This window comes from Mirounga leonina, unplaced genomic scaffold (assembly GCF_011800145.1).
Source record: "Mirounga leonina isolate KUSES-001 unplaced genomic scaffold, KU_Mleo_1.0 Mir_154, whole genome shotgun sequence".
NCBI classification, from domain to species: domain Eukaryota; kingdom Metazoa; phylum Chordata; class Mammalia; order Carnivora; family Phocidae; genus Mirounga; species Mirounga leonina.
In genome coordinates, this window is record NW_023270389.1 from 7855243 (window position 1) to 7866179 (window position 10937).

Sequence of the window (10937 nt, forward strand, 5' to 3'; positions counted from 1 at the left end):
AAGGGTTCCTGGTAGAGGGAAAAAGCAAGAGGAGGAAACAAAAGATTTCACAGGACAAAAGAAATCAAGCAAATTAACACTGAAGGACACACCATCCTTCCCAATGAAACAAAGCTCCATAAGACAAAGGCTGTCAGTAAGGAGCTATATTTCACTGCACTAATGGAAGAGGATGGTCTTAAAATACGAATGCTATAAAACACCCCAAACTACCCGCCATCTCCATAGAAACACTAAGGAACAGCTCTCATCTATTGAAAATTACTATAAAAATAAAACATAAAAGGAGAATAATTCAGCTAATGAAAACCTCCACACCTCTAAAGACAAAAACAAAACAACAAGAAAAGGTGACAAAAAAGGAAACACAATCCTTCAAACTGAATTAAAATATCATAAGCAAGTATTTGGGGAGATGAGGGGAAAACACTCTGCATGAGAAATTTTAAAACTTAGAACAGACATGGAAACACACACACAAAAAGGGCAGAGATGAAATGAGAGTCAAGTGAGCGGAGAGAAAAATACAGAAGAAAAAGACAAAATCATTTCAGGAAAAAACACTAAGTGAAAACTTAATTGAGGAAGAAGCAACTAACCTGAAAGCTACTAAGGAGCATTAAAGGCAAGAATGGAAATGAGGAAAATGAAAAAATTTTGAAAGATTTAAGGAGAATGTGACTGAAAGAGAAGAGAGACAAAGAAGACAAAATTGACATAAAATTGGAAACCCAGAAAAAAGGTGGTTTTAGAAAAGAGATTAAAATTAATATTTAAAAGTCTAATCCAAGAGGGGCACCTGGGTGGCTCAGTCAGTTAAGCATCCGACTCTTTTTTTTTTAATTTAAATTCAATTAGCCAACATATAGTACATCATTAGTTTCAGATGTAGTGTTTCAGTTGCTTGTAACACCCAGTGCTCTGACTCTTGATTTCAGCTCAGGTCATGATCTCAGGGTCATGTGATTGAGCCCTGTCTTGGGCTCCCCGCTAGGTGTGGAGCCTGCTTAAAATTCTCTCTCTCCCATTTCCTCTGCCTCTGCCCCCTCATTCTCTGTCTCTCAAATAAATAAATGTCTAATCCAAGAAAGCTTTCCATAAATAAAAGAGGATCTGAATCTTTTAAAGAAAGGGCCCATGAGGTACAAGGGAGTCACCACAAAGATCAACTCTGAGACTGATCCCAGGGAAACTGTGAGACTTTAAAGATAAAGAAAATATCCTCGGGATTTCCAGGCCAAAAAAAAAAAAAAAAAAAAAAAATTTTAAGTCAATTTATAAGAATAAGAGAATTAGACTGTAATTAAACTTTTGTAAAATAATATACAAAGTAGGTAAATATGGAACAGTATTTTCAAAACACTCAACTAAAGAAAGTCTAAATCAAAGACTGTATACCCAGTCACACTGTCCTCTGAGTATCAAGGCTATAGAAGAATAGTTTGGTTTTTTTTTAAGATTTTATTTATTCATTTGAGACACAGAGATACAGAGAGAGAGAGAGAAAGCATGAGCAGGGAGAGAGGCAGAGGGAGAGGGAGAAGCAGGCTCCTCGCTGAGCCAGGAGCCTGATGCGGGGCTCGATCCCAGGACCCTGGGATCATGACCTGAGCTGAAGGCAGACACTTAACCATCTGAGCCATCCTGGCGCCCCTAGAAGAATAGTTTTAAACATGCAGGAATTCAAGGAATTCTAAGCTCATTATCCCTTCTTGAAGAATCTAGAAAATAAACTATACCCAGTCTAAGAGATGACTAGGGAAATTCAGAAAAAAGATGGCTGGTGAGATTTGAATGTAATTAAGTGCAGATACAAGATTAAAACAAAATTGAGACTGAGGATGGAAAAATAATAAACCATATCTTACATGGTTCATGCTTTATCTTTTGTATTTTATGTTCTGAAAAATTTGAAATTAGGCAACTCATAAATCAAAGGAAGTAAAAACAGTAAATAGATATAAGTACAAAGATACCTAATAGAACAAAAATACAAACTTCCCTATATACCAACAAATTTATACAAATTTATAAAGAATTTTTAAACTATCATATAGAGAAAGGAACATGACAAACATACACAATGATTATAACATAAAATAATACAGCATAAATGAAATAAACTTAACTGACCTATTAAAGGAAGATTTTTAATTTAGCTCATAAAAAAACAAATATTTGCTACATATACAAGATATGCCCCAAACCGACTGATTCTGAAAGGCTCAAATTAAAGAGATGGGCAAAGGTTCACTAAGCTAATAGAAACAACAGAAAAACAAGTATAGCATTACTGATATCAAAGCAAAATTTGAACCAATATCATTGAAACATAACAAGGAATGACACCTTTTTATAAGGGCACGATTCACGATGTAGGTAAAAGGATTATGAATATCTACAGCAAATAACACTAGCCAATTACATGAAGCAAAAATTTAGATGTAAGGAAACAGAAATAAGATAATAGGAAGCTTTAACACACTACTCTCAGCACAAGACAAATTAAATAAACAAGAATTAAGATTATAGAGAATCTAATAATATAGCCAATAATAGACCATGGGGATACAAGTAGCTATACATATTCTATAAAATAATAAACATATATATCAGAATGTCTACCCTACTAGTAATGAAGAATTCCCTTTCTTCTAAAGTGAACACCCACAGACACAGTTTATATATGAGATCACAAAGAAAACATTAGTAAGTTTCATAATTTAGAAATATCACGATCAACACTATCTGATCACAGTGCAGCAAAACTAGGAATTAAGAGAACCACAAAAGTTGCTTTCCTAACTGTTAGTTTAAAAACTTCCATTAAACAACTCTTGGATGAAAGTGAAAATGCATGCTGCAGTTAGAATCTGTAGGATCCATGTTAAGCAGTGATGAAAAAAGTTTTTAGCTTTAAATATATTTATCAATATAAATGAAAGAACAAAAAAATTAATTAAATTCTCAGCTCAAGAAGTTAGAAAAAGAACAGCAAAATGAACCAAACACACACACATACACACACACAGAAATAGAGAGGGAAAAAATAAAATAGAATTGGAATTAATAAGTTAGATAATAGAAAATTTTTAATTTTTAATTAAAAATCAAAATCCTGAGTTTTTAAAACTTAACAAAATAGACAAATCACCTAATTTAATCAAAAAAGAATAAAAGGACAATATATAACATGAGAAATGATGTGAGGGAAATACCATAGAAACAGAGCAAAAATAAGAGGAAATATAAGAAAAAAATTAATAAATCTACAATCATACTTGGAGATTGCAATACACTTCTTTTAGTAACTGAGGTAAAAAGCTGACCAAAAATGACTAAAGGAGTAAAGTATTTGAAAACACAATTAACAAACTTAACCAAATTGACATTAATAGAATCCTGCATCCAACATCTGCCTGAAACACATTGTTTTCTAGTGTAAGCTAAACATTTATCAAAATCGACCATATGCTGAGCTATAAAGTAAGTCTCAAAAATTCCAAAGTATTGAAATCATACATGGTGTATTCTCTGACCACAGCGGAATTAAATAAGAAATAAAAACAAAAAATAACTGAAAAAAACCCCAAACGTTTGTAAATTAGGCAATCTATTCCTATTTAAGCCATGGGCCAAAAGAGAAATCCTAAAGGAAATTTAAAAAATATTTTGAACTGAATGAAAACAAAAACATAAAAAATCAAATTTTATGGAATGAAGTTAGAGTGAAGCTTGGGGGAAATTTAGTAAGTGTTTAAATGCATACAGAAGGGAAAAAATGCCTAATCTAAGTATCAATCTCAGGGAGCTGGGAGAAAAAAGAGAAAATTAAACAAAAATCTATTTAAAGAAGAAAAGAGCACAAGTCACTGAAATAGAAAGAAAAGGGACATATGAGGAAAATCAAGATCAAACTTAATGTAAAAAAAACTAATAAAATTCATAAACCTTTAGCGAGATTGATCAAGGAAAACAAAAGGCATAAATTACCTGTAACGGGAATGAAAATGCAGATGTACGATAGGTTCTACAGGCTTTACAGACATTTAAAAATAATAAAGGAATATTAGCAATAACTCTATGCCAATAAATTTGGAAATTCAGCCAAGATAGGTAAAATGCTGGAAAAATCTGACTTTGTACTCACAAAGAGAATTTCTGGACCATATGGCTTGCTGAATTCTTCCGAGCATTAAAGGGAAATGTAATATTACTTTCATTACACATTAAAAACAATAGGTTCCTAAGAAAGAAAAACAAAACATACTTAGCAACTTATTCTATGGCTTCTTGACACCAAATGTAGATAAGAACCTTACAAGAAAAAAAAATTCAATTATAAGATTGGCCAGTAGCTTTTATAAAAGTAGATGTAAAACACCCTATGAATAATTTAACAGTCAAATCCAAAAATATAAAAAAGGAAAATGCATCTTGACCAAGTTTAATTTGTTTGGGGGCTGTAATACTGACCAAACTTCTGAAAACAAATCAATACAATTCATCACATCATCAGAATAAAGAAGACAAATCATATGATTTTCTCAGTGGTTGGAGAAATGCATTTAATAAAATGCAAAACCTATGCATAATTAAAAAAAAAAAAAAACTTCTGGCACCCTAGAAATGGCAGAAAGTAATCTCTATACTCAGTGTGGAGCTTGAACTCACAACTCAACCCCGTGATCAAGAGTCATATGCTCTGGGTGTTATGCAAAAACAATGAATCATGGAACACTTCATCTAAAACTAATGATATAATGTATGGGGATTAAATAAGAATAAAAAATTAAAAAAAAAAAAAGAGTCATATGCTCCACCAACTGAGCCAGCCAGTCGCCCCAGGACAAAAATTATTAACAATAAAATAACCATAGATAAATTGAACTTCATTAAAATTAAGTACTTCTGTTTTCCAAAAGACACCAATAAAGGTGTGAAAAGGAGGCACATACTGGGAGATTTTTTAATACATGTATGTCATAAAGGACTGGTATCTAGAATATATTTTTAAATGCTGGTAATCAATATGGAAAAGATAATCAGCCCAAAAGAAAACAGGCTACCGACTCAAAGAGATACTTCACAAAAGAAGGATATCAAAGGGCTAATAAGTATGTAAAACAACGCTCACCGTCATTAATCACCAGAAAAATGCAAATTAAAGCCACAGTGAGATTCTACTACATACCCACTAGAAGGACTACAATCTTACAAAATGGCAGTCCAAAGTGGTGGCCAGGATGTACAGTATCTAGAAGTCTTAAACACTTCTGATGATAGTATAAATTCACACAAATTCTTCAGAAAATTGTTTAGCAGTGTTTATTAAAGCTGAATATATGCATCCCCTATGACCAAGCAATTGTACTTTTAAGCATATGCCCTACAGAAAGGTCTTCATATATGCTACAAGGGACAAATGTAAGAATGTTCACAGCAGTGTTAATAGCCCCAAACTAGAAACAACCCAAATGCTGATTAGCGGTAATAAGCAATATAATACATTATGGTATATTCATAAAATGGAATATTATACAGCAGTAAAAACAAACTGCGGCCACGTGCCACAGCATGCGTGAGTCTCACAAACATAAGGTCGAGTTAAAGAAGGCAGACAAAAAAGAAGACATACTTTATGATTTCATTAGTCTAAATTTCAAAACCATCAAATCTAACCTACAGTGGTAGGACTCAAGATACTGCTATCATTGAGGAAGGCAGGCATAATGACTGAAGGGACATGGGGGTGGGCTTTTTGGGGTATTAGAAATATTCTAATTCTTGATCTGAGTAGCAGTTATACCAGTATGTTCACTTTGTAAAAATTTGTAGAGCTCTATACTTAATGATTTGTGTAAAAATATAAATACATAAATTTATATATTCCCAATATCTATAATTATATAGGTATGTATGTATATTGATGTATATATAAGTATGTGTGCATGTATACATACATATATACAAACTTACCCAAATAAAAAGGATCCCATAAACCAAATAGTAGAGTACCCTTCTAGGAGGTATTCGGGCTTTATATGGTAAAATTAATAACCCACAAGATTGTCAGATACAATCTAGCTTTGACCCAAGACAGACATTGTTAGACAATCTTACTACTCTTTTCCAATGATGTTTTTAGCAGCTGAGCAATCTTAAAGATGCAGTCCCAGGGGCCACTGCCAACAAAGGAAAGTGAAATGAAATCTATTGCCAGCCCTGGATACAGCGTAAGAAGAAATCATTAACACCAGGATTGCAAACTCTGTAGTAATATTAGGCTGACGGGAGAGGGCTCTGAGTTATAAGACTTTTGTAGGTCTCTGATCACTCTGGTCGGCAGGCACCTAGTTCCACCCCAGAATAAGGCCAGCTTTGCCCTGAAGCTATAGCAACCTGCCAGGCCTGACGAGCCTGAACTTCAAACTGAGCTCAGGCCCATCATTTTTGCAAAAGGTCCTATTAGAATGACCTTACAAAAATAGTCACCACCATGACTGGGTGATAGACACTGGGGAGGGTATGTGCTCTGGTAAGCGCTGTGAATTGTGCAAGACTGTTGAGTCCCAGATCTGTACCTCTGAAACAAATAAAGCAATATATGTTAAGAGAAAAAAAAAGGGGTGCCTGGGTGGCTCAGTCATTAAGCGTCTGCCTTCGGCTCAGGTCATGGTCCCAGGGTCCTGGGATCGAGCCCCGCATCGGGCTTCCTGCTCCGTGGGAAGCCTGCTTCTCTCTCTCCCACTCCCCCTGCTTGTGTTCCCTATCTCGCTGTGTCTCTCTCTGTCAAATGAATAAATAGAATCTTAAAAAAAAAAAAAAGAGAGAGAAAAAAAAAAGAAGAAGGTAGCAGGAGGGGAAGAATGAAGCGGGGGAAATCAGAGGGGGAGACGAACCATGAGAGACGATGGACTCTGAAAAACAAACTGAGGGTTCTAGAGGGGAGGGGGGTGGGAGGATGGGTTAGCCTGGTGATGGGTATTGAGGAGGGCACATTCTGCATGGAGCACTGGGTGTTATGCACAAACAATGAATCATGGAACACTACATCTAAGTCTAATGATGTAATGTATGGGGATTAACATAACAATAAAAAATTAAACAAAAATCATAAAATCATATAAAAACATATACAGGATTATGCTGTCATTGTTTTGAAAAACTAGAATTATTACATATTCTATTATATATAAATATAATGTGGACGGGCACCTGGGTGGCTCAGTCATTAAGCATCTGCCTTCGGCTCAGGTCATGATCCCCGGGTCCTGGGATCGAGCCCCGCATCGGGCTCCCTGCTCTATGAGGAGCCTGCTTCTCCCTCTCCCACTCCCCCTGCTTGTGTTCCCTCTCTCGCTGTGTCTCTCTCTGTCAAATAAATAAACTCTTAACAAAAAATAAATAAATAAATAAATAAAAAATAGTTACCACCAGAGTTAAGTTTTGATTAAGTGTATTAGGAAATGGAATTTTATCTTACAGGGATTATAAACAACAGAAACTCTCCCTAGAGGAAAAAAACCAGAACTTTTAACATTTAAGAGAGGCCCTCAAAGTAAAAAATATATATATATGTGTGTGTATAAAATCTCCATTTTAGTGGCTGTATTCACAATGCTCTTTTAGAATTTCTGTAGCATATACCTCAGTAGCAAATAGTTCCAGAAAATTCTTATTTGGCTTACTCAGCAATCTTTACGTTATAACTTACCTTGTGATTCACATTTTCCATACATTGGAGATTCACATTTTCTTTTGGTAAATTGTTTCCTTAAGGGAAAAAAATCATAAGCAAGTGTTTATTTTTGCGTTCAGTAATTATTTGCTTTATATTTATATACATTTCTCAGTGTTTCATAACACAGCTCCTTGAAACAATGTCTACTTTCTCCTACACTTTTAATCCTTATGAACCACTTACACAATTGATTACAACATTCATCATTCTCCCCTTTTTATGATCACATGAGGTTGGAAAAAAGTAATTTACCCAACAGTGGGAGAAATGAGCCACAGCAATTTGCACAAAGTTGTAGGTTTTTGTCACGTTTTTGAAATTGAAGGAAAAAGCATATTTTGTCTTCTGAGATTTTCATGTGTACCATGAGAAGGTGGAAACCTAATTTTTGATAAGATAATCGTGACTATGCTGTCTTCTCCGTACGCTGATGGACTTACCGAGTGAAGGATCATGACCTAGAATATTATGAACACCCAGAACACTAAGGCTCAAAAATATTTGTTTCAATCTTTTAAAATGGAAAAAATATTTTTAAATTGCTCCATTGATGACCTGATGAAAGTATCTTTCCCTAGACACTTAACTCAGTGTCAGCCAAAGAAATTCTTTTCTATATTCTACAGAAAAAGTAGATCACCTGTTCAGGTGTGCTGAAGACAATGCACTTCCCTCCTGAAATCCTAACAAGCTAATTTCTTACAAAAGGTAAGAGCTTGGGTGTTGCTCCAGATGAAACCCATCCTTAAGGTTACACCTGTTATTCGAAGTCCATCTTATTCTACCACCTGAAATTCCTAAACAGGGATTGAAACCTTTTTATATACGACTGTATTTAATTGCTCTAATAGCCATTTAAGTGTTTGCTTAAGAAGGTCAGAGGGACCTTGAGCGTTTGTACCTAGTAAGATAACAAAAGACCTGTAAGATGGTTAGTGAAAAATAGAATGAAATAGAGAAATCTTAGTCTGATAGGCAGAGGTTCCAGCTCAGTGTTCTCTGTGAATTAATTCTTTTATCAGGAATGGTTTTACAAGCATTTTCCTTCTCTGCAAACCAATTCCAGAGAAGTGGTTATACCAGACTGGAAGGCATTACATTCAGCCAACTCAGAGCCATTTATTTATTGAAAAGTTTATCTCTGTATTAAATTCTCACTGAAGAGGATTTCATTAGACCCACAAGACCAGTATAAACAGGGAGCTGAGGAGTTATTTGGAAAACGAATCGGGATCTAACTTCTCGGTTTGTTTTTTGTTCCCATTGTTCATACACCAGGGCTGCCAACTGCACCAAGACAGAAGCATGTATTCAAGTTGGAATTTTTTTTTTATTTCCTGCATTTGAGCAGGCCACAATTCATATCACTCAGGTCTCCTTAAATTAGTCCAAGAGGATTTCATTTTACAGGCCTGCTTGACTGGATCCTTTTGGCACGATGGGTTCAGCTTTGTATACAACTGAGATTCATATTTTATGTGTGTGTAAAAACCCCAGCCATGAATCTAACAGCTCAGAGCTTCACCTTCATTCTTTACAGCTCAGTTCAGAGCCTGGCACATTTCCATAGACTGAGTCTCAAGGCAGCTCCTAGCGGAGCTGAGAGGACAAAAGCTAAAAATAGATTAAGAAACTCAGGGGCGTAAGAAGAAAAAAAAAATGGAACTCTCTCAGTTCTTCTTCACAGAGCACAGCCCAAATTAATATGATGTGGACATAATGCTTCCTCTTCACACATTTAAATTGAAATAGCACTTTTGGCCATTGTTTTCTGCTTTTAAGTTAAAGAAAGCCATGGAATTGTCAGGGGTTTCTGAAATCCTATCCCCCTCGCGGAGCTCTTTGGCTAGGCTGCGAGGCTTCAACCTACTCTCTCCACTCCTTTTTCCCAGATACCCTCCAGCTCCTGGTCCTATCTCCTTTTGTGGTCTCGCTTTTCTCCTACTTCATTCCTAAACAGCTTCCACTGAGCTAGGAAATTTTGCTTTGTTACTCTTATAATTTTGTGGGCAGTTTTCAGAAACTCCTACCAGTGTGTATCCACTGATACCCATTAGAATACAATGTTGTTCAGGGCAGAATAGAAACCGTGGAAGTGAATGGCGCTGAGTGAATGCATGTATGTTTCAGGTACCAGAACAGAGAACAATGTCCAGAGGAGTGAAAAGATCCATCAGAGTTTTGTTTAAATTTCTGTTGTCATCTCTAATCATTTGTTTATTTGAACTAAAGCTGACTGCCTTCTGGGCACTTCTTGGCACTGTTAATGTCTCTAATGAGGTGTAAAGCCCACAGGTCTATAGAATTGTCAATATTGTAACAAAATGGAAGTTGTGCTCCCAATACCATATCTCTCTTAAAATAATAGAAATTGTCTCTAAGACCATAATTCATGAATTTTCTAGTGAATTCTTTCACTAGTATAAAAACCATTTAATTTCCATCAACATGCAAATATGTTAAAACATCATAAAATTATGATAGATAGGAAGTCTGTCCCCTAGTAATAACTATGGAAACCTATTAGGTCTCCAGCATCCATTATGTGCCTGAAAACCCAATGAATAAAGAACAAGATACCGTCTCAGTCCTCAAGGAGCTTTCCATCTAGACACACAGAAATCTAGATACACAGAAATAAAAATAATATCAAGCAATAGAATATATTGCTAGTTGAAAAATGATTAAGAATAGACAAAATGTGAGACTATGGGGAAAGATCAATATGTATCAAAATCATTTATGAAGACATTATAAAGTGAATAGGATTTGAGTTGACATTAAGGAAAAGAAAAAAAATTATATTAAAAAAAAGATGAAGACATGAACAGACATTTCTCCAAAGAAGACATACAAATGGCCAACAGACACGTGAAAAAAATGCTCCACATCACTCGGCATCAGGGAAATACAAATCAAAACCACAATGAGAGACCACCTCACACCAGTCAGAACGGCTAAAATTAACAAGACAGGAAACAACAGATGTTAGTGAAGATAGAGAAAGGGGAACCCTCTTATACTGCTGGTGGAAATGCAAACTTGTGCAGCCACTCTGGAAAACAATATGGAGGTTCCTCAAAAAGTTAAAAATAGAGCTACCCTATGACCCAGCAATTGCACTACTGGGTATTTACCCAAAGGATCCAAACATAGTGATTCAAAGGGGCACATGCACCCCAATGTTTATAGC

At 35.3% G+C, this 10937-nt stretch overlaps 1 long non-coding RNA gene across 1 annotated transcript in view; it reads right to left on the reverse strand.

Moving 5' to 3' along the window:
- LOC118014043 overlaps nt 1-4232 on the reverse strand; it is a 37447-nt gene extending 33215 nt beyond the window's left edge. The window contains exon 1 of the long non-coding RNA XR_004680178.1: nt 4151-4232. This is a non-coding gene — a long non-coding RNA (uncharacterized LOC118014043). The remainder of the gene's footprint in view (nt 1-4150) is intronic.
- Between the last annotated feature and the right edge of the window lie 6705 nt (nt 4233-10937).